Source organism: Zonotrichia albicollis, chromosome 6 (assembly GCF_047830755.1).
Source record: "Zonotrichia albicollis isolate bZonAlb1 chromosome 6, bZonAlb1.hap1, whole genome shotgun sequence".
Classification (NCBI taxonomy): Eukaryota; Metazoa; Chordata; class Aves; order Passeriformes; family Passerellidae; genus Zonotrichia; species Zonotrichia albicollis.
Genome location: NC_133824.1, coordinates 25243222 through 25266405, shown reverse-complemented (window position 1 = coordinate 25266405; position 23184 = coordinate 25243222). Strand labels below are relative to the sequence as shown.

The following is a 23184-nucleotide window of genomic DNA, read 5'->3' as shown; positions in this document are numbered from 1 at the left end:
TTTAAAGAGTGTGTTTCTATATTTACATTACTGATGATTTATGTTGAATACAAAAATTAACTTTCTTTTTTGATGCACACATATAGCTGGTTTTCACCTTGTAGGGGTGTGAATTAAATTCTTCAGAAGTACTGAGCAGTTTGTAATTTGCCATAGACAAAACCGGAAGTCACTATTGTTATGAAGAAAAATAATTTTTTAATGAAGGATTGCCTAACACAGCACTTCATAGGCTATCCCAAACAGTGCATGAGGCATCACTAAAAATAATTCTGAGGTGTAAGTACTTATGTATGCTTTACATATTGACAGAAATACTTCTGTATCTAAGACAAAGGATAGCAGGATGTTTAAGCAGCATTTTGAAAAGAAATGTTTTAGACAAATTTAATTTAGAGTATTTAACAAGTGCAGTTCATATTGAATATGAAACCTTCTGTCAAGCAAAAGTGACAAGTTAAACAGTATTTTTTCCTAAAATATTTTTAACAAACCAAAATCACGTTCCTGAAACTGCCTTAATATATAGTAAGAATATACTATACAGAGAAAATACATTTAATTGCTCCTCTTTCTTCCCCATAACATGATCATTTCCACATATTTCAAAGGCCACTGTCTTTCAAGATTGTCACGAACTCACTTCAGCCAAATTCATATTCTCATGAAGAAAGGAGTTTTTTGTTATGATTTGATTGTCAGCTCTGACCACTTTATCAGCTTTCTGCCAGGTTATCTCTAAAGCTAAAAGAAGATTATTCAAACAAAGAAGTTATGAGCCCCTGGAAATAAGGAATCTTCACTATACGCCTCATAGTGTGTGGATTAGTCAGAAGTAGTATGAAATATGCTTGCTGCATGAATATCCTTTTGTATCAGGACTTTAGCAGAGCAATATAGTACAGCTGAACATCACACTTTTCCCATATAATTACCAGGGCCATCATGGGTCTTTGCTTGCATTCAATTCATGTTCTCAAGTATGTTTGTCAGTAAAAATAAAGAAACAAATCACATACACTGAGCTTAAAATAAATAAATTAAAAAAAAAAAAAAAGTTAGTTTTTAGTAAAACCACTGAGCTTATCCTTCTGACCCACCACAGCAGTCTAGCTGCTGGAGGACTCCCAGTGAGGAGTGTTAAAGATGATGCTGGGCACACGGAAGCAGCACTGCTTCCACACTGGAAACAGCACGGTGGCCTCTTCAATGTCAGCACATAACCACAAATTGATTTTGATGTCTCAGTTTGAATGTCTAATCATGACTAACACCTAGATAAGTCTTTTGACTATAATCCAAGTCTGTTCCCAGAAGCCTATCAGGAAAGCATGCAAAGACACTTCCAGTTATTATGAGGAGTGCGTCTTTGCTACCAGAGTATTAGCTGCAGAAATATCCTCTGTAAAGGCATGTGTGTGGGTAGCACACCTCTGCCCATTGTTCTCCAGTCTGCTCCTCTGGTTTATACAGCTGTACACAGTGGCTTGAGCAGGCAGAATTCACATGGCTGTTATCTATCAATAATCAGCATCACTTGTTGCAATTACATGAGAACCTGCTGTGATGGGGAGCTGTGGGACAGCTGTCCCCTAAGGCTATGCCCTAGGGCTAAAGAGAGGTTATGTCTCAATACAACTCTCATATGATTAATTTAATAATGTATTACATGCCGTGCTTCCTGAATGTTCCATTGTGCTCTCTTTTTTCCTATCAAAGAGCTATTCAAAGTAAACAGTGACCTCATCAATACCGTCTGAAACTTACAGTAAATGGAAATCTTCCAAAACCATAATAGAAACCATATTTCAACAGATGTAAAAAGCAAGATGAGGAGTGAGACCTAATTTGGATGTGAATGTTACAATACTTGATCCTCGACTTGGCTTTGCTCAGCCTAATCTTTTTGCTAAGTGCATTAGGCCTTTTTCATGTGAGGATCCAGATTTAAAAAAAAGATAAAGAAAATCACTACTTCATCTTTCTGCAACATTCATGGCTTGGTGAAGAAGAGAGAAGGAATTTTACCTCAAAAGATAAAAAAACAAAGCTGGAAAAGTTTGTCCTGCAGGAGGGAGGAGCATGAATATGGTCATTAGTGAGATTTTCAAACCTGCAAAGGTATTTGAAAAAACCCAATTTTTTATAAAAGTATTCGTTAGCTTATTCATTCATGACCTTCAAAATGCCACCCTTCAAAAGCATGCAAGGATTGCTAGAACAGGAACAAAGTTGCTATTCAGGCTTTTTTAGATTGATCACAGCCTACAAGCCAAGTAAAATAAAAGATCCTATCAGAACATCTTTGTGTTAAGCTGCAGGTGCTTGATTTCCAACTTGGAGAAATAGTTGTCTTTGCCTTGCTGGTGTACTTGGATTCTCTTTATCTCTGAAACTCAGTAAATTGCCCAGGCTACAGTTCTTTTTATTTTCTAGATAGAGAGAAACCAATTTAAAGGAAAAACACCAGAGATTTACACTTTGATTTGAGATCTACACATTCAATCATTATTTAAAAAGCAACACTTTTTAAAATATTAAGGAATTATAGGCTTGGATTCCAGTTAGATGTCTTTATTTTGGTAGGATTTTTTTTTACCTGTAGATTAGTATCTCATATAATAAATTTTAAGGCTGGTTGCATTTTCTCTTTAAGTTCTAATGTGTTCAGAGTACTGAACAGAATACTGTGATTTCTATCACATTAATAGAAATCTCATATCAGAGTTGTCCATCACTGCTGTAATATCCTGTCATGAAGTCTGTGCTGCTGGTGATGTAACAGTGCTTACACACATTGGGAAAATATCTGAATAAATAAAAACATTAAATGAATGAAAAATACATGTAGAACAAACTAAAGATGTGGTACACCCAGCAAAGCCTTGGTTTCCAGTATTTTGGCAAACACTCTGATTTTCCTTATCTAATTTTAAAACCCAGAAGATATAAACAACTGACCTTCAAAAAACAATATGTAAACTTTATATAGTCTAATATACAGTCAAAAGTGGTTTCATTATATTTGCCTGTTTTTCTACATTCATATTTCCATAATATGTCTTGTATCTGACATAGAGCCACAGCCATTCTAGGTGGATGAGATTTATCCCTCAGAGTGTGAAGAATGTCCAGTAAGTATGCAAAAGGTTTATTACATTTCTTGAAAATTGGTAACTCCCTTAAGAAAATTATGGTTATTTATGATATTGGAAGAGTAGTATTTTGATTTTTTTTTTTTTAACAGCCATTAAAAATGGAAAAATCTCATTAGAACATGTGTGCTTTGTTGTCAACTCATGGTCTGCTTGCAGATGTTTTTATCATTCTACAAGATGTAATCCTTTGTGGACAGCACACTCCCTCCACTGGTTCTGTATCCCTGAAGAAGATGCTGTTTCTGGTCTCAGTAGCATTTTAATTTTAGAACAAAATAAGAAAGAGGATTTCAGGTAGGTAGAGAAGGGTGTACAAGAAAGTAAGATTGTACATTGTGATCTGCGCAGTTAGCAGCTATCCTGGAAAAGAAGGCTGTAAGTGCTAGTGTGTCTGTCTATTTTCTGTTGGCATTATTCACAAAAATCAATAGTATATATTCTTCTAAATAATAATTTTCTAGACAACCTGAAAAATACTATATGCTAAGAAGCAAGATCTTGATTCAATGGAAGTGCAATTATTTTAAGGCTGTGTAGGTTCATATTCCTGTTCTTAAATTATATTTGTTGCAGAATGGGGAGAATTTTCTTCTTTTATTTAGGCCTCACAGCATGAGAGCAAAAGGCTTTTTCTTAGAACAGATCCAAATTGGTGTAAGTATATGGTACTCTATGTCTCTATTCCATGTTTTTCAGTATTTTCTCCACCCCAGATGTGTAGCACAGGATAAGTGCTCTTGTCAGTGTAGGGGGTCTGGAGGGGAGTGACATGCGAAGCTAGAATACAAGCTGGCAGATTTCAGTAAATAAACATTACTTCTTCACTTTACAGTCTTCACTGGTTCATCCTGTGGGGTGGCTTTTTCCTCCCACTCTGCATTGCTAAGAAATTGTATAGAAACTTTCCTTTTGTCCAATTCTGTCAGCATTGCTTTCTTTCAGCAGAATGACTCACTGTTGATCTGGATTCCCTGTGTATGGTATCACAGCTCTGTGAACAAACTTGCTCTCTCATTAGCCTGACATCATCTTTATTGCGTCTTTCTTGTCACTGACATTGAACAGGACAGGCCAAAGGAGACTACCTGTGTCTCGTCATTTCAGCAGCACTTTGACAGTATGCTCTGCTCACTTTCCACCATATTTTCCCTTTGACCCCATTCCTTCTCTGACAGAGCTATATAGTAAGTCAAGCACTTCATGTGTATCAGGTTTTTAGCTCCAGTTAGGATTTATATCCACCACATTTCAGCTCAGATGATCTCAGGGCACAGAGGCAAAAAATTTGCATATTTATTAACTTCTGTGGAAGAAAACATCTCAGTAATGTGATTCACAGTTAAACTTATTTTCTCTAGAAGCAGGACTGCTTTCACTCACTTCTGTCATCCCTGAGCTCTGTTGTGCATGCTGTTCTGGAGGCCCATGCTGGCCTGGAGTCTCATTTTCAGCAGCCAGCAGTTACTCCAATGTTATTTACCATAACGCAAGGAACCTCTCTTTCCTTTTAGCTTCATCAGGATTGCACTGGGATGCAAAATAACTTTCACAAAACCTCCTCAGGAGGTCTTTACCATGAACTTCTATGGTGCAGAGTAGTCCAGTAATGATCCTGCTTTAGACACAATCACTAGTCCTGTGGTGACTGTCACTCTTGAGGTCACAGCTCACCTCAAGCTGCTGACAGGAAAGTTCATGGAAAACAGCATAATGAGCACATCAAAAAGAAGTCCTGACCATGAAAGATGTAGCAAAGTAGTAAAGCTACCAGTTCAGGTGAATGGTGGATTTACTATCTCTCCACCAAAGCCCAAACTCATCCCACCACCACCTCCACCACCTCTAGGGATACCTCATTATTTTGTAAGGTTTGACATGACATAGAGGAGGCACTGAACTGTTGTTAGCCAAGTTATTTTTATCCATCTCAGTTATCTAATAAGGGTTTACTTGGGAGGTGAGGTGAGTGTCTGAACTCCATGGGAAGTGTTCAGACTTTCCCCAAAATGGTACACCTTGTTTTCCTCTTAATACCTTGAACACATGGCAGGTTGACAGGCTGAGTTCCAGTCCTACAGGGGAGTGGAAGCACATTCTTTGGAAAAGGACCTAGTTGTCTAGTGAAAAAGCAGTGGATAGGGCACAGTGTTCTTCACTGGGCAGGAATAGGAGACATTACACAATGTGCTCACAAATGAAAATAAATCTACTTTTATATGGGTACCTCAAGGGAAAATGTCTAAACCAGTAAAATTGTCTTCCCTGCAGCTTCAGCCCTATCAAATCTATGTCCTTACTTGAAGGATACAATCTGACTACTTGCTGTTGCCTCTTCACATCTCCCTTCCTTAGTACTTAAAAAGTGACAAAGGTGGTCAACTGCATGTGAAGAGCACTGAGTTCTGACCACAGTCAAACAAGTTACACGTGTTAGCAATTTAGCAATTAGCAAGGTAGCAATTGCTAGTTAATGGGGCCCTATTTTTCTTAGTCTCTTGCAACTCTGATAAGAGTCCCACACTAAGTCCACAGTACAAGATAAAATGTGTTTCCATTGTGACTTCGCAGCCACTGACCAACTCAGTAAGGGATGATATGTAAACTGTTGTTGCAGACAGCAAGTTAATGCAATGGGCATTTTGGGAGAGCAGCTTCTGCAGCATGCTGCACTGAGATGTATTGTGCCTTTAATGTATTTTCTTTAAGTGCTTCCTGTTTTGTGACTGGCAGTTTTGCTCCCAATATACATCTTACAGATGCCATATATTACAAGTACCATACAAGAGTTGGATAATGGCTATGAAATAAAATGTTTTTCCATAAAAATATGTAACTGCCCATTCAGGGAAAAAAAGTCCACCAACTAAAAAAGAAAAATGTATTCCTAAAATACTCCAAAAGATTACAGGAGTAGGAGATGCTTTTCACTGCCACTTTATTTGATAAAAAAATTTAACCTCCTATTTTAAAACTTTCATCTTAATATTTTTAATTTTTTAACAGAAAGGGATTCCATAGATGGTCCATAAGGATTTTTGCTGGGTATCCCAAAAGATGTGCATACTTTACACTGTATTTTTCTTTCTCTGTGCATTTTACAGGTTAAAAAGAACATGGAAGGAACTGTATGTATTGCAGTGACTTGTGAGGTTCCTCAGGGTGAGAGAGATAGATGAGAATCTTGGTTCATGATCAGAAGGCTGGATTTATTAATATATGATATATAATACATTATGACTATACTAAAAGGAATAGAGTGAAAACTTGCAGAAGCTGCTAGGCTAAGAATAGAATAGGAAAGAATGAATAACAAAGTTCTGTGACCGGCAGAAAGCAAGGACAAACTCTCCCGTGAGTGGTCAGCAAATCCAAACACTCACAGAAGACCAATCACAGATGCACCTGTTACATTCCACATCAGCTGATAATTATTGCTTACATTCTCTTTCTGGGGCCTCGGCATCCCAGAAGATAAACAAATCCCAAAGAAAGGATTTCTATGAAAAAATGTCTGTGACACTGTATGGTTTTAAAGCCATATCTGGCTTGCATGTTTTACATCTGCATCCTATTGGGCCATGCCAATTTTCTAGTTGTGAGGAGGAAAAGCATATTCACATTTTCATAACCATCACTCTTACATAACAATAAAGTGGCATATGGCATAACAAAAAAGTGGCATGTTCAAAGGTAAGAGAATTACCTTTCATTACCTGTATTTCATTATTTTTGGAACAGTTCTCCTTCATCAGTACAAGAGAGAAATTCATGCCATATATTACACAAAGTCCTCTGTATGACCAGGGTTCAGGTGCTCCCTGCCTGGCCTGGTCCAGGCCATTACTGCTCCTGCCACAGACTGGCACCTTTTCTGATGTGTTTCCCTCTCAGAATCCTGTGCCAGTGTTGAAGATATTATAAGCAATGTTGAGCTTCATTTCAGTTATGGGAAGGAATTCTAAAGCAAGAGGAAATTTCTTTGGTATTTTATGGTTCAAAGTTGGGATCCCACCTCTCCTAATATCCAAATGACCGCACTGGTACCCAGACACATGCTGCGCACAGCAAAATAATCACTTTTATAGTAAAACATAAGCCTTTAATTACAAATGGAAGAGACTGGAAAAGTTCTGACTAAACATTTTCTGGTAGGAATTTGTTGGCTCAGGCAGATTGAAATCTGTTTCTGCGACACTGGTATTTTCCTCTGGGTCCCTTAGAAGCCTGGAAGCTGCACAGCTGGAATGGGTCTGGGGCTCCAGCAGCTGAAGTAGGCAGCTCTGGGACAGGTCCATCAGGGGCAGCCTTCAAGGCAATCCCTTTCCTAACCTGTCTTAAGAAAACAGCACTCACACTACTAATTTTTTGGGGAAGCCCAGGGGCTGACCTGCTCCCATGCTGAAGCTTCACTGCCTTTCACAGATAATTATGGAATGTTTGACTTTTGTTACCAAGTGGAACAAAGTCAGATTTCGCAGTAATCTAAATCCTGTGTGAAAGTCAATTAGTTCTCTCTGCAAAGCTGAAACTATGATCACATACTTCTCACTTGTAGCACCTGCATGAAGATGTTAGTGCTGAAAACCTGGCAATTCTGGTGAGGTTGTGGTCAATATAATTGAAGGTCAACCTCTTGAATATACACTGTTTCATTGTCTATTAGATGTTAAGGTCCTGTAGAACTCCCTGATGCTAGAAAGAATAAACAAGGATGACACTAGATATTAGATAATAATTAATATTGTAACTTAGAATTTTCTTGCATTTAAAGTTTTAAAATGCGGCATTAGTGCAAACATGAATAATCTCAGCAGGAGGCGAGCAGAAAGATTGCAATTCTTTTCAATGAAGTAATGGATTTCAGACTTCTGTAATACTCTATATGCAAATACATCTGAGCTAAAAAAAAATTACTTGCAAACAAACTGTGTTGCAGTTTTAAAAGAGAATTCATAAAATCATAGGATGGTTTGGATTGGAAGGGACCTTAAACATCATTCAGTTCCAGCTGCTGTGGACAGGGACACCTTCTACTAGACCAGGCTGCTCAGAGCTCCATCTGACCTCCAGGGACAGGAGGTGTTACCACAACTTCACTGTGTAACCTGCGCTAGTGTCTCACCACCCACACAGTAAAGAAGTTTTTCCTAATGTTTAATCTAGACCTAAGCCACATCTCACTTTTTTAGTGGCTGTCAGTGTGAACTTTGGAGAGAAGAGCTGGAGCTGGTAGCCTTGGTGTGTGACCACTGTCTTGCGATGGAGGGGTCTGTTCTTAGGCTGGTTGTGAATGTGTTGTCAAGACATAGCTGATGCCATTTGCAAATGCTTAAACTGATACATGTAGTCTTGTAGGGCATCATTTTGTAGAAGAATTTTATTAAAAATCACTCAATCAAATGTAGGAGAAAATGCCTTAATTTTTTTTTTTAACAATTCATTGAAACCTATAGAATGAAGATCACTCTGCACTAAATACTTGAAGTTTCAAACTTAAGACAGCTGAACTTCAGTTTCTAAATGGGGCCTTTGTTCCTGAATATATCTGGTTTGCATTTGAACACCACTGCATCTTAAAGTAGTTCCAGTTCATTAACAGGAATTATGTTTTGTTACTTAAATGATACAGTTAAAATAAGAGTTTATGGAAGACCCAGGTAAATATATTATCCTTTATTCTGTGTCATTTTTCTTCTAAAGGTTTTTGTGGTGTAGATTTAAGATTTTGTATGAAGACAACTTAAGGAATTTTCTATTACTAGATTTCAAAACAGCAAAGCAGGACATTAGTACAAAAGTTGTTTTTATGTATCTGAGAAGTAGACTGATACAGATGTTACAGTAATTAACCTCATTGCTCAATCAGTGACCCCTTGTATTGAGCCTAGAGAGCAGAATTGGGTGTTCACATAGCACAGTAACACTTCTGAAATATATGGAAAACCCTAATTCTGGCCAATAAGGAAGTTGGAATACTGTATTATGGTGTGTAGGAATATGAAGCTATATTTCATTATAGGAATGTTGAAATCCTGAATGCAGTCAAACTTACTAAACTTTGATCTGCTATGTGAACCCTAACCTCATAAAGCTACTCATCAGAAAAAGCGAAGCTTAGAGGAAGCGTACTGAACACACATGAAATATGTTTTTCCAGGGTGAATAAACAGCGACATTGTAACAAGGTTATTTTCATGTTTCCTTCTTTTATGACTAATGATTTTTTTTTTAATTATTGAATGGAGCTTTCATATTTCTCAAGATATTAAAGAACCTCCCCCTCTCAGAGCCCTTAGAGATTTGCAGCCAGCCTTACTCAGAGGACATTCCAGACTTGTCACTGCACAGCTGCTGTTGGCAGTGATCCCTCCATGCAGGATCTTTGCCAAAGCATTGCTTGGACCCCCCAACCACTCTGCTGAAACAATAATTAGTACTATGAATTTTGCACAACTGCTAAATAATTTTTGGCCTTAAAATTAATTTTATTTACTTCAGTTATAAAAAGTGCTGTATCTTTGACATCACAGAATTTACTTCTCCAGCCTGCTGTGTTAGCTGACATTGATATCTTATATTCCAGAAGTAGGCTGCTAGGTAGCATAAGCTTTAAGGTTTTTATATGGCAAGAAACAAGATTCATTACATTTGTTTAGCTGCATGCTTGCTTTTTCCAAAGGGACTTATCTACTTTGGAGAGTCTTCCTTTTCTATATCTTTGAAATGCTTGCTTCAACTATCAAAGATGTAAAGAAACAGAATAATAAACCTTACCTGAATAAGGTTTCTTTTCCTTTCATATTGAATTCCATTGTGATAATTCCATGGGTCTGGTCCCAAGGTATTTGATTCCAACCAGTGAAAAGCAGAAAGGTGTGTATTTCTTTTTGTCCTCCTCTAGGCTTCATAGAATGGTTTGGGTTGGAAAGGACACTTGAGAATTCTAATCCCATCCTTCTGTCATGGGCATGGACACCTTGCTCAGAGCCCCGTCCAACCTGGCCTTGAACACATAAGCTTATAAACTTCCTGTTCTGTGTGAATACCAAGAAGTTTGATGCATGTTCTGATAAGGTATAAAAAAGAAACAAAACCAACAAACCAAACTAGATTAGAAATTATTTTTGAAAAAGCTATGCTAGGGTTTTATGCCTTGGGCATTTCCAACATCTATTCTATTTAATTTTTAACATCCTCTAAGGCTGGAGCATTTGGAACCAAAACACCGGGGATTCTTCCTCTACATGCCTGTAAAAATGTGGCAATAATGCTTAGAGAATTTTCACTATAATTTGATAATAAAATTTATGATAGATTCTGTTTTTTTTAGTACAAAACAAACTTTCTGGTTTATTTGTTTATTTTTATTTGTTTTAAAGTTAATGTGGTCCAAGTGAAAAGTGGGATCAGAAAAACCTCAGAAATCTTTTCTGCCTCTAGCAAGAAAAGCACAAGGCAATAACAGTGAAATCTTTCCCCCTACCAGTACAAGGTCAAGGGATTATATTTGAGCCTAGCTGCACAACATCCTTCAATACACCATACTGATATACCAAAATAACTGTGAGGCTATGCCTAAATGCTGGGAGGGAATCTATGTCTGCCTCTTTCTTACTTTTTTCAGCTGATTGCTTCTCTGACATGGGTTTCATCCATGTCCTGTGTTCTACTGATACAGTAGAGGAGCTTTGTTTAAGGCCAAACTCAAGGTAAAATTTTAGGAAAAGACCAATTTTTATTGTGCAAGGATTTTTTATCAATACTGATTTAAACAGTTGTTCTAAGGGATGTCTTAGACAATATTGGTTAGTGGAGCAGTAAATGATTTTAATGGCAATTACTGGAATATATGTGAGCTTCTGAAGCTGGAAACTGAAGTTCAAATTCCTAACAATTGCTAAGAGGTTGCATTAGGCCTTTTTCTCCTTTTCTATAGTACCATTGTTTTTGTTTGTTCTTAGTACCTGAGTATCTTGCATGTGGTTATTTTAGTTTCATGAACTATGAAATGTAAACAAATTCTAAATCTGATTAATTCTTAAAAAATACGTAGTCTTTAATAGAATTTTTGTTTTTAGGCATGGACCTAATAAGGCTTACCTTCTAGTAGTACTAGTCATCTGGATCTTACCTAATCAGCTTTTGAACTTTTCTGTTGTAGTATTAAGATCAGAAACCTGCAATAACAAAGTGTTTATTTTTATTTCCTCTGCTCAAATTGCAAGTGCTATACATTTATTCCCTAACTATCTCCAAATTGTCAGCTCTATCATCAACCCAAATGGAAAATCATGATATGAAAAATGAAAAGACAAACAATACCAGGCACAAATTTCTCCAAAACAAACTTTAGTTCACTTAGAACAGGATGACTCAACCTTCCCAGATAAAAAGTTTAGTGACTCTTTCACAGGGGAATCAGAAAATTCTCAGAATGTACTTTTATACCACCTCCTGTAATGTAGGGATTCTTTTTCCTTATACAGCTTGTCCTGTTTGTCACTCACAACTTCTACTCATGATTAAATATTCCTGTTTATTGACTCAGCCTGCTATGCAAGTGACCCTTACAGCTGCGCTGATGTCTTTGTTGTTCTGACTTCAAGTCTGAAACACAACAGATGTGTACTGGAAGTCCTCTTCTTCTTCTTTTTCTTCTTCTTCTTCTTCTTCTTCTTCTTCTTCTTCTTCTTCTTCTTCTCCTCCTCCTTATTACGATTATTATTAATAATAATATTAATATTATCATCATCATTTATGTCTATGAATACTTAGAATGGAATAGCATTCTAAATCACAGAAGACTGGGGAGTTACCTGATATGTTGCAAACTACTTTTCATTCTTTATGGAAAAAAGCACAGAATAAGGCTATTTTAAGTCTATTCTAAATCTTAAGTGATTCCTTTAGGCTTTTCAGACAGGTGCAGTTGGTTTCTCTTTTATATGTTAAAAATCCATACAATTCCAGGCATTATTGACACATTAGTTCTTACAATTTTTTAAAGAGCATTTTAAAGGGCTGACCCTGAACTTGTGTGTGATCTGCTGCTCCAGCTGGATCCCTAAAAATCTATGGAGCCTGATCTGAGGATCCTTGAGGAGCTGGCTGATGTCATCACCAAGCCTCTCTCAATGACTTTCGAGCATTTTCCCAGTTTTCAAGAAGGGCAAAGAAGGAGGACTCACACTTTCCATATGAGAAAGATGCTTCAGTGCCCTAATCATCAGCACAGACCTTCATTGGACCATCTCCAGTAACTCCCTGTCTTTCTTGTACTGAGCCCAGAACTGGACACAGCCCTCCAGGTGAGGCTCTCCAGGGCTGAGCAGAGGGGCAGGATCCCCACCTTTGACGTGTTGGCCATGCTCTCCCTAATGCAGCCCAGGATCCCATGGTCCTTCTTGCCCACCAGGACACACTGCTGGCTCAGGGACAGTTTGCTGTCCACCAGGACCCCCAGTCCTTCTCCACAGAGCTGCTCCCCAGCAGCTCAGCCCTCAGTCTGTGCTGGCCCATGGGGTTATTCCTGCCCAGGTGCAGGGCCCTGCACTTGCCTTTGTTGAATCTCAGGCAGTTCTTCTCTGCCCATCTCTCCAGCCTGTTCTGAAGGGCTGCACAGCCCTCTGGGGTATCGGCCACTGCTCCCAGCTTTGTGTGCTCAGTGAAATTGCTGAGGAGGGATCTGCCCTTCATCCTAGTATTTGATGAATAAGATAAACAATACTGGGCCCAGTATTGAACCTTGGGAGACACCACCTGTGGCAAACCTCTAACTAGACCCTGTGCCACTGATCACAACCCTCTGAGCTCTGTCATTCAGCCAGTTCTCAAAATACATCACAGTCTACTCATCCAGCCCACAGCTCCTGAGCTTGCCTGTGAGGATATCACAGGAGCGTGTTGAAAGACTTGCTGAAGTCCAGGTAGACAACATTCACTGCTCTCCTCTATCCAGTTGTCCCATTTCAAGAGTCAATCAAGTTGGTTAAACAAAACAACTAAATCTCCAGGAAAAAAGTCAAACACCTAGGCAAATGTAGGATGTATTAAGAAGGGCACTTTCAAGGGAATGTATTAATTTTTTTTTCCACACAGCCTGGAATACATACTCAAAATGAAAAAATGTGAACAGCTCAGCTCTCCCATGTCTGTGGAAACTTAGGTAACTGTAACAAAATTACACAGTTTATCAAATCTAGATAAACAGAAGTAGAGAAGATGGACAGTTCTTTTCTTGAAACACAGCCAGAATAATCATCTGTGCAGAGGAAAGAGACGTAGAACATGAAGAATAAAGCATGAATTTACACTGGAATTTAAAAACTTTCTCACTCTCAAAGAAGTGAGTTTCTGAAACAGCCAATGAGAACATAAGCAGAATAAATAAGTTGCAGTTGCTTTTACTGCAGTTGCATAGATTTGCTGAGCTTTTACCTTTGTATTTGTGTAATATAAATAGAAAGCATGGAAAAGGTTAAAAATGAAAATTTACAGGAATGTGCCTTATAATTTTTTTTTTAAACAAGCATGCTTTATTTCTTCAGAATGAGGAGTAACGTGGAAAAGCGTTATGTAAATATGCAGAGTTAAACACTAAGCCAGTAGCTGTTCTTTCCCTGGAAACCTGAAAAATGGCAAAATTAACATAAATATTACCTGCAGGAAAAATGTATTAATCTAGATTTACACAGCACCCTTTATTTCAAAGAATCTTTAAAATCTCTTTAGACCTTACCAAACTAATAGCCGGTGTGCGAACCTAACCATCCCAAGTGAGGTACACTCAGACTTAGGAAAGGTTCTCATGAAGATCCTGGTTTCTGTACCCATTTATTTATTTAGCCATGGGTTTACCTATGCTGCAGTACTCCCTGGGAACAATGGTCAATTGCTAGTCAATATATGGAAGTAGAAAACAAGGACCCAAAGACCTCAGAAGTCAAGGGAAGAGAGAGACTACTGGAGAACTGAAGGGGTTCCATCAGCCAGTATCAGGACAATGGCTGTTGGCACAAAGTATCAGTACCTAAACAAGCAAGATGTGATCCAAGGCAAAGGACATGAGTGCAGAAGCCCTCCTAGGCCAAACAAGGGAGCTGCAAATTAGGAGAGGTGCTAAGACTGTATGGAAATGAGAACGGGAATGGTGAACAAGGCAGGAAGTGAAAGGAAAAGTGTGAAGTCAAGTAATGTGAGAAGAAGGCAATAAAAAAGGGTATGGAAATGGAATCTGAATGTTTGTGGCTGGGAGAAGACAGCATGATTAAGATGAAAAGCAAGAAACAATCAAGCTTAAATTTCACAAAATATAGGGAAGCGGGGAGGAGAGAGGGATGAAGAGAAACAAATGGGATCAGTATGGGGAAGGAAGACAGATGGAGTCTTTAAAAGACTATCCAAGTATCAACTGTGAGACGTGTCAAAGAAATACGAGCACACTATGAATTTTTTTAAAACTGGGCAGCACAGTGAAGGTGCTCCTGTGCAGACCTGCTAGGAAGCTGTTTTTTCAAGCATAATTTTCTTGTCCATGACTGAATCATATTTTTCCAAGCTGAAGAGAAAAAAAACCCCAAGATGTTTTCTTGAGACTTTAACTGATGACAACATATTTACTGAACTTCTCACAAAAATCATCACATAAATATTTGACTCTGATTGTGATTTCAGCAAGTTTATTTCCAAGAGTTTGATTTATAGATAAAATTTCATGTACTGAGACTCCAAGCAAAACAACTAAACTGAGATTGAATGAGAGGCAAAGTTATTAGGCTTTGTTGTAATATATTATTTGCAGCTACTATTTTTTTTATTTTTTTTTTTTTAGGATATAAGTCACAGAAACTAAATGAAGCTGCAGAAGATCCTTTCAGTTTTAATGATTTGAATTTTGATATTGACTTTTGCTCCCCTGATAAATTCCTTGCTGTAGATTTTAGATATAAAGTCATGCAAAGCAATGCAAAATCTGAGTACTGATGAATTTATACATTTAAAGTAATATAAGACTATTCAGGAAAACATAAATGTAGAGTACAAGTTATAGTCTGATTTACGCGATTGCAAAATTCTGAGACTTTGTTTATAGCTGTGGAGTAAATTCCTGACTTATAAATGAGAACTGAATCAATTGAAACATTTCTAACTTTTTCCACGGTCATATTTTTAGAAAATGAACTGTTGGCCATAATGAGGAATGCAAGGAAATGAACAGGTTCCATCTTCCATCATTACAGAGCTGAGCTGTCTGCTTGGCAGATGAGCTCAGATTTTACTTGTCACTGAACTTGATGAAAATAAGTGTAAAATATATTAACTCTTTTGCTTTCTACATCTTTTGGATCAAAATCTCAATGCTTTAAAGTAGTCTTACTGAAATATTTTGAACCACAAGCCTGTAATACATGTCCTTGCTACTTGAAATCAGTTCTAATTCGAGTTGCAGCTGAAAGAAGTGTAATTTCAGGACTGTGGACTGGTGCAGCTGAGATGATAAACTGGCACCATACATGTTCTTTCTAGTGCATGAAAGCCAATGAAAGTTTTGTCTGGCTAAAGACATAGTATCCAACATGTCAGGACCTCATCCAGGCTTTGCTTTCACTGCATTTTGCACATTCTTTTTATGAGTTGCCACAGAGCATGTATGAGAACCTTATTTGTTTTTTAAGGACTGAAAAAAACTTTCAAACACTGTTAGTAAACAATATGTTTTCCTACTTCTTCAAGTCATCAAATTTTAATATAAATAAAATTTCTTGTAACTTGTAGGAAATAAAGGGTGATGATATGTAAGTTTTGCAGCTCCACCATATAGGAAGCAGTTAGTTAATATGAGAGATGAGAAGTTTTTACTCCATTGCTTGATGAAAAACAAGGGCAGGGGAAGTCCTTGTCCAGACATCGGACTGAACAATATTTGGGAAGCAAGCTCTACATAAAATAAATTGAATATACTAATGTACAAGCTTGGTAAAGGAATCCTAACTGTGTATATAAAATATTTCCTTGATGAATAGTCAGCAGCTCTGGTTTCTGTTTAAATTCCTCCCTCCGCAGTCATGCATCTAGGAAACCAGACTGGAAAAGATTCATTTCTGGCATTACCAGATTTACTGGAACAAACAGAAACACATTTACTGTGAAGAAACCCCTTCTGAAAGAGGCACTGATGCTGTCATGTCAGATGGGGCAGGCGCTGTTAGTCTGTGTCAGATCTTCCAAAGAAAGGGTGGCTGAAAAGGTCAGGATGCACTGAAGAAACATGATGTTTTGTTTTCCCAGAACATACCACCTGCTTAACATGAAAAATTACACCAAGCTTGAATATCAGACATGCACAAGTGGCAATGCTTGATCGTTTAGGCACAAACATCTGATATATGTGACCTGGAAATGTTCATCAGAGCTATTCCTGCCTTGAATTAACCCAGAGGATTATGCTCTCTACAGGGAAAATTAGGGCATAGAATGGCCTTGACTGGTGTAACTACAGTATCCTGACATGTCTGTCTCATTTTGCCAACCTATTTTAAAAAACAAGCAACACATCATCCAAGAAACTGCTTTTGTATTTAAGGGACTTTCTTCTCCTTATTAACCAAACAAAAGGGATGAAGTTTTATGAAAGATATCTAAATATATCTATTATTTGATAAACAAGTTCACTTTGTTGCTTGCAAAACAATAAACAACTGCTCATTGAATAAATGCTAGAGTAAAAGGAGGGTTTAACTAGGAATTGGTTTTGTGTGAAACTGTAGTTTTGATAGTGGAAAAAACAAATTCTTTGAATACACAGAAAAAATGAATCATTGGCATCTAAAGAAGAAAAAAATTTAGTTAGGTTATTGAAGACATTGTTAAATGCCACAGTTTATTACAAAACATGAAAGAAAACAAGCTTCAACAAACCACAGTAAAAGAGAGATAATAATATCTTACATTACAAACTTTTGGGAGAGTTCAGTTTCTGCTTCTTGGGAGCAAGTATTTCCTTCTCCAACTTTAACCTTCCAGTAGGACAAAGGTACTGCAAAAATAAGTTAGATAAGCAGCATTTAAACGGTACATAATTCCCTGAAAAAACATAGGAGGAGAAAGAGAGGAAATCTTGGTTCAACAGGAGACAACATCCCACCTCAATGTAACCTGCAGGCACTAGAATAGAAGATATTTTTGCTGTGCATACTTTCCCATAATTAAAATAATACCAATTAAGACAGACTGAACTAAAAGCCTTGAGCTTCTTGGATTTTCATAAAATGTAGTGGTAAGTGGCTCTAAATCCAAATGGAGACCAGTGAGGAGTTAGTTCATGTTCCTCAGGGGTAGGCACTGGGGCTGGCACTGTTTAACATCTCTGTTGGTGACATGGACAGTGGGACTGAGAGCAGCCTCAGCAAGTGTGCTGGTGACACTGAGCTGTGTGGTGCAGCCGACACGCTGGAGGGAAGGGATGCCATCAAAAGGGATCTTGACAGGCTGGAGAGGTGGGTCTGTGTGAACCTTGTGAAGATCAACAGGGTCAAGTGCAAGGTCCTGCTGGGTCAGGGCAATCCCAAACACAGGTACAGGCTGGGTGGAGAATGGGTTGAAAGCAGCCTTGAGGAGAAGCACTTGGGGGCATTGAGTGACAAGAAGCTCAGAATGACCTGGCAGTGCCCATTTGCAGCCTGAAGAGACAACCACATTCTGGGCTGCATCAAAAGAAGTGTAGCCAGCAGGTCGAGGGAGATGATTTTCCCATTCAGCTGCTCTCATTAGACTCAACCTGAAGTAGTGTGTCTCACGCTGGGGCTCTTAACATAAGGACAACACAGATTTGCTGGAGCATGTCCAGAGAAGGGTCATGAAGATGGTGTGTACTGAAAGACCTCTCATATAAAAACAGGCTGAGAGACATGGGTTCATCCAGCCTGGAGAAAGGGAGGTTGAGGGGAAACCTTACTGCTGACACCTTACTTCCAATACCTGAAAAATGATACAAGAAATCTGGAGTGGGACTTTTTACATTGGCCTGTATGCATAGGACAAGGGGTTATGGTTTTAAACTGAAGGAGGGTGGGTTTAGATTGGATACTAGACAGAAATTCCTTATTGTCAGGGTGGTGAGATACAGGCACCCAGAGACATTGTGGATGTTCCATCCCTGGCAGTGTTTGAGGGCAGGTTGGACAGGGCAGCATGGTCTAGTGGAAGGGGCTGGGAACTAGATGATCTTTAAGATCCCTTCTGACCCATGCATTTCTAGGAGTATATGTATTTCAGTATGAAGCAAATTTTAGTCATGAATGGGACCAGCAGCTATTTGAAATCTACACAGAATAAAGGAGTGAATTTTAAAAATATGTATTCATTAAAGTTTATATCTCAAAGACACCATTTTTATAGTCCTTATTTCCATATCATTGTTAGCCTCCATTGAGCAATGCACTGGAGGTTATGTAAATGCCACTATCATATAGAAACCAGAGGTATGTATATAGATTTTTTATAAGATGCTCGTTACCATATATTTATAGCAAGGTCACTTACATTTCCAAGACATAAAGGACAAATGTATGGAAAAGTCAAGACAAAAGTTTATTGAATTACCTTAATCCTTTCAATTCTATTCATTTTAGCTTTTGATCAAGTAGAAGCAAAAAGTTGGACTAACTTTCAACTCTGGTCCACTCTGACAATATCTGGAGTACGATCTCATATAAGAGCAGATGTTTTATAGTTTTTATTATCTTCTCGTATTTTTGTACCCAATGACCAGTTAGAACTAACAGCCATTTTACTGATCTGTGTTCCAGACATTTTTGTTTTTGTCTTTTTACAACATGAAGAGAAGCAGCCAAATCTATAAAAAGCCTATAACAAACTACTATTCCATGCCATTTTCTAAGATCATCTGGATTTCTCCCATTAATAGTGTATCTCAAACATTCCAAAACAATGGAAAAGGTCCTACCTCTAATCAGAAATTATTTTAGTTCTCTCATCTGGAGAATGGATTGAAGTATCTCAGAAGCTCTCAGCTTCTATACTGTAGAATGGATAGCTATTTTAATGCATGTTCTGTTGAACAAGTCAAAAAATACTTCATCTGGTACATGGGGATACTTATGTTTTGTTTCTTAACAAACAGTAATAGCTTCTATGTTTTTTTTTTACTGTTGGCTTGGATAATACTTCTGGGCACAAGGTAATTTTTTATCTATTTACTATACTGTAGCTCAGAAGCAACATGACAATAGTAGCAATTTCTCAGTTGTTTTACTCCTCATTAGTATTGTAACACTTCAGTAATGTTCTCATGTTCCCTGGATCAGCTGACTATGGGAAAATAATTTACTCTTTAATACTCTCAATAGAACTGATCTGACATGTCAGTTCTCTTTAGATTTAAAGATGATGCTGCCAAAATCTATTCTACAGTGGGCCTGCTCTGAGTACAATGGGCTAGATGAATTCCAGACTTCTTTTCCAGACTATATATTCATATATTCAGAGAGACTATATGTCTCTCTGTTCATCTTACAGTTACATGCCTGAGTACTTATGGTGTGTGTAGTTCCACCTTTAAGAAACCCTTTGGAACTACTTTCAAACCTAGAACAATTTCCAGTGTTATTGTTCCTGTAATGCCACTTGTTTGCTGTCTCAATTATACTAAGAATATGGAACAATCTTGCTGTCACAAGAAAATACAAAATGAAGCAGCACTTCTCATGGTGATTTCACTTTATTCAATAAAAATAGTGTCTAGTGAGATCTTTGAAATCTATCAAGAGATAAATTGAGAGACAGAGATGACACAATTTATTACTCAGTTACTTTGGTTTCCTACAGAATTAAGATGTTCTATTAGAGTTACCATGCAGTTTCTGCAAAACAGCATGCAGTATTTTATCTTTTCAAATAATTACCTTACATTCTTTTTTCCTACTCTAAAAATGGAGACTATGAAAAGAAAATTAATGAAAAGTGTTTAATCGGGATTTGTGCTGTTATTTTGTAAAAGATTATGGCAGAGGCTACACCCTAAGGATGTATCAGTCTTTTTAATTATATGCTAGTGGTAATATTTCTGTGAGTTTCTAAAACAGAGAAAACACGTGAGACTCTTCTGCTATAAAGGAGTATGTGTTAACTCTTTGCCATTCTATTAAGAAATTATAAACTACATGAATTTCTACCAATGAAAAGAGAGACGGCAGAGATGACCTAACCTGGCTTCTATTCTCATAATTAAGTAAATAAAAAAATATCACCTCCCTAATGACTCTTTTTGGTCTGTCAATCTAAACAGAATTTAACAATAGAGGAGTATTTGATTGCTTAAGTTGTCAGGTTAGTGAAACTCAGGCCATTCGTGACCTACTGTCCTACCTTCTTAGAGGAAACCCAGCGTAACTAGAAATTGTGTATAAAAATCCAGCCTGATGAAAATGAGTGTGAAATGCATACTTTAATCCCAGGAGTAAGAATAATTTTCCTCAAAATATGGACAAAGCCGAAATAGGAACTATAATCTCTACAGTCATAGAGATGTTTTATGTGTTTATGTATATTATATTTTAATACATTGCTGTTGACCAAAACCCCAATGGATTTTTTTATTTGTGTTTGGACACATAGACATCCTTTGTCCAATGTGGAATATGTCTGGCTTCCAGTCAAATTATGAGGAACTGACAACATACCTGACCAGGTAAAAAAAAAAAAGCTAATATCTGCATATCTGAACATTCATTGAAGTTTTAACCCTAGGTCAGGTATTGGGTCATAGTTTGTATAAGCAGAGAATACTGTGTACTGATTCTGTGGCAAAGTAAAAGCATCTAAAATGTCATATCTCCTTTCAGCTATACCCTATACACAGAAAAGCAAAACCCACATGTATACAGTCACTAACATACATCTATGTATAAGCATAGGAAATAAATGTACATAAAGGTGTGTAGGATTTCCATGAGTACATCTGTACTGCCAATTTCTTCCCTAAGTAATACATTTTGTTAAGACTTGAAGAAAACTGCTATCCCAATTAAACTATTATTTCTCAACCATAATAAGATTTGCTGTATTTGAACATTCACTAGGCAAATGTGGGCTCTTTTTGTGTTTGGTTTTTTGTTTGTTTGTGAGGGTTGTTTTTTTGTTTGGTTTCGTTTTGTTTTTTTGGTTTGGTTCAGTGGGTATTTTTTTGTTTTGGTTTTTGTTATTGTTATTATTTTTGTTTTGGGGTGGGGTTTTTTGGGGTGTTTTGTGTGTGTCTATGTCTGTGTGTCTGTGTGTGTGTAATTCAAAAGCAATGGAGGGAACACTTGAACTTGACACAAACTTAGAAGTTGCAGAGTAAAGAAACAAAGTCATCCTACTCTTCAACAGGCAGCTGTCGTGGGAACCCACTTCAGTGTGTATGGCTCTGCTCTGCTATCCTATGCATATATACTGGTTGTCAAATTCATAATTAAAGATGAATTCATGCAGAGATGATGATGGAGTACTATGTTTTTTAATAGTGAATCTGATCTTTTCAGACTTAGGAACTTAGGAATCTACTTACTATAAAACAAAAACCATGAAGACTGAATACAAACCTCCCATCATGGTAAGGAACAATATGCTAGAAGTCCATGCCCCATGAGATGAGAAAGGAGTAATGCGTGTGTCTGGCTCACTAACCACTGCTTTTGAGTATGATCTTGATCCATAAAATGTCTCTGTGGATCATACCATTGCTGAAAAGGACAGAAAAACTTGGGTTTGCCAATAGCTCTCTGTGTCCCAGGTGGTACACCAGCTGCTGCAAATGCTTGTTCTTGAAAGGTGTCAAATCTTCCAAAAATTTCAAAGATTATTTAGATTTACACACGTGATTAACACATGGAAGTTAATACACTGGTTTCTTTGGGCTCAAGTGTACAGCATCAACAGTAACAAGGCCTGAATAAGCTGGTGGAAGCCACTTTTGTAAGACCTTGAAAATTTATTTGCATTTATTGGACCATTTTCCTAATATAGCTGCTTAAGAGCAGCCTCAAAATTTTACATGTCTTGTTAACTTAATCTACCCATTTACCAGTATAGGTATTTATTTAAAAAACCCGAACAAACTCCAAAGTTAAATGTTTATGTTTCTTTTCTCACTGTCAAACCATGTCCACATTCTGAACGGATTGTAACTGGGTCTCAGAAGCAAATTTGTAGTCCTTCTTCACTATTGACTGTCTGTCACTGGGCGTTTACATGCATACTTTATTACCTTGACTGTTTTAACAGCACACCAGTAAAATTTTGCTCTTTAAACCAATCATTGCTTATCATTCTGATCACCTAGATAACTCTAAGAAGAAATCATGACTGTTGCTAGATTCAAATATATCAAAATTATTTCAGCAACACATATCAGCTACAGTGGGGTCAAAAGACAGCACTAGTTTATATGCAAAAAGCAAACAGAAATAGATATGCAAAACCTGATCTCTTATTTAGAGGATTTAATATAACTGAAACAATTTATCATCTACCCCCCTAACTGAGAAGCCAATCTCTGTTCTGAAGAAACCCAGATTGCTTTGTTAAAGAAACTTATGCAATTGCTGACGTGTGACTTTAGCCAATAGCTTCCTGCTGAATAAATGCTGAGGGCATTCCTGACATTCCTCGGGGGAGGTTCCTGGCCAAGCTTTGGCGGCTGTGTCCATCCCAGCTCTGTGCTGAACACTGAGCTGAACCCCTGCAGAAGCCAGCTTGTGTCAGCACACGCCGGAATTTCCAGACTTATATGGACAAAAACACTCCTATGTGAACAGGGTGTTCCCCACCCCCACGCACAAACCAGGACCAGAACGTGCTGAGGTCTCATGTCATAGAGTCCCAATGAGGCAATCACATGAATCCAGAGCTTTAGTTTGGTACCTACGTCACCAAGGCAGGGTGGATGCCTTTTTCCCTTCTCTGTTTTTATTTTTGTTTCATTTAGTTTTGGTCCTTTAAAAATAAAATAGAGTGGAATTTCTTTAAA

General features: G+C 37.6%; 1 long non-coding RNA gene across 2 annotated transcripts in view; it reads right to left on the bottom strand.

Annotated features, from left to right (window-relative positions):
* The window catches only part of LOC113459238 (uncharacterized), a 189283-nt gene that overhangs the window by 45238 nt on the left and 120861 nt on the right, over positions 1–23184 (bottom strand). For both annotated transcript variants that reach the window (XR_012580800.1, XR_012580801.1), the window contains 3 exons: positions 17106–17193; positions 11290–11335; positions 9933–10224 (listed from right to left, as the gene is read on the bottom strand). This is a non-coding gene — a long non-coding RNA (uncharacterized LOC113459238). The remainder of the gene's footprint in view (positions 1–9932; positions 10225–11289; positions 11336–17105; positions 17194–23184) is intronic.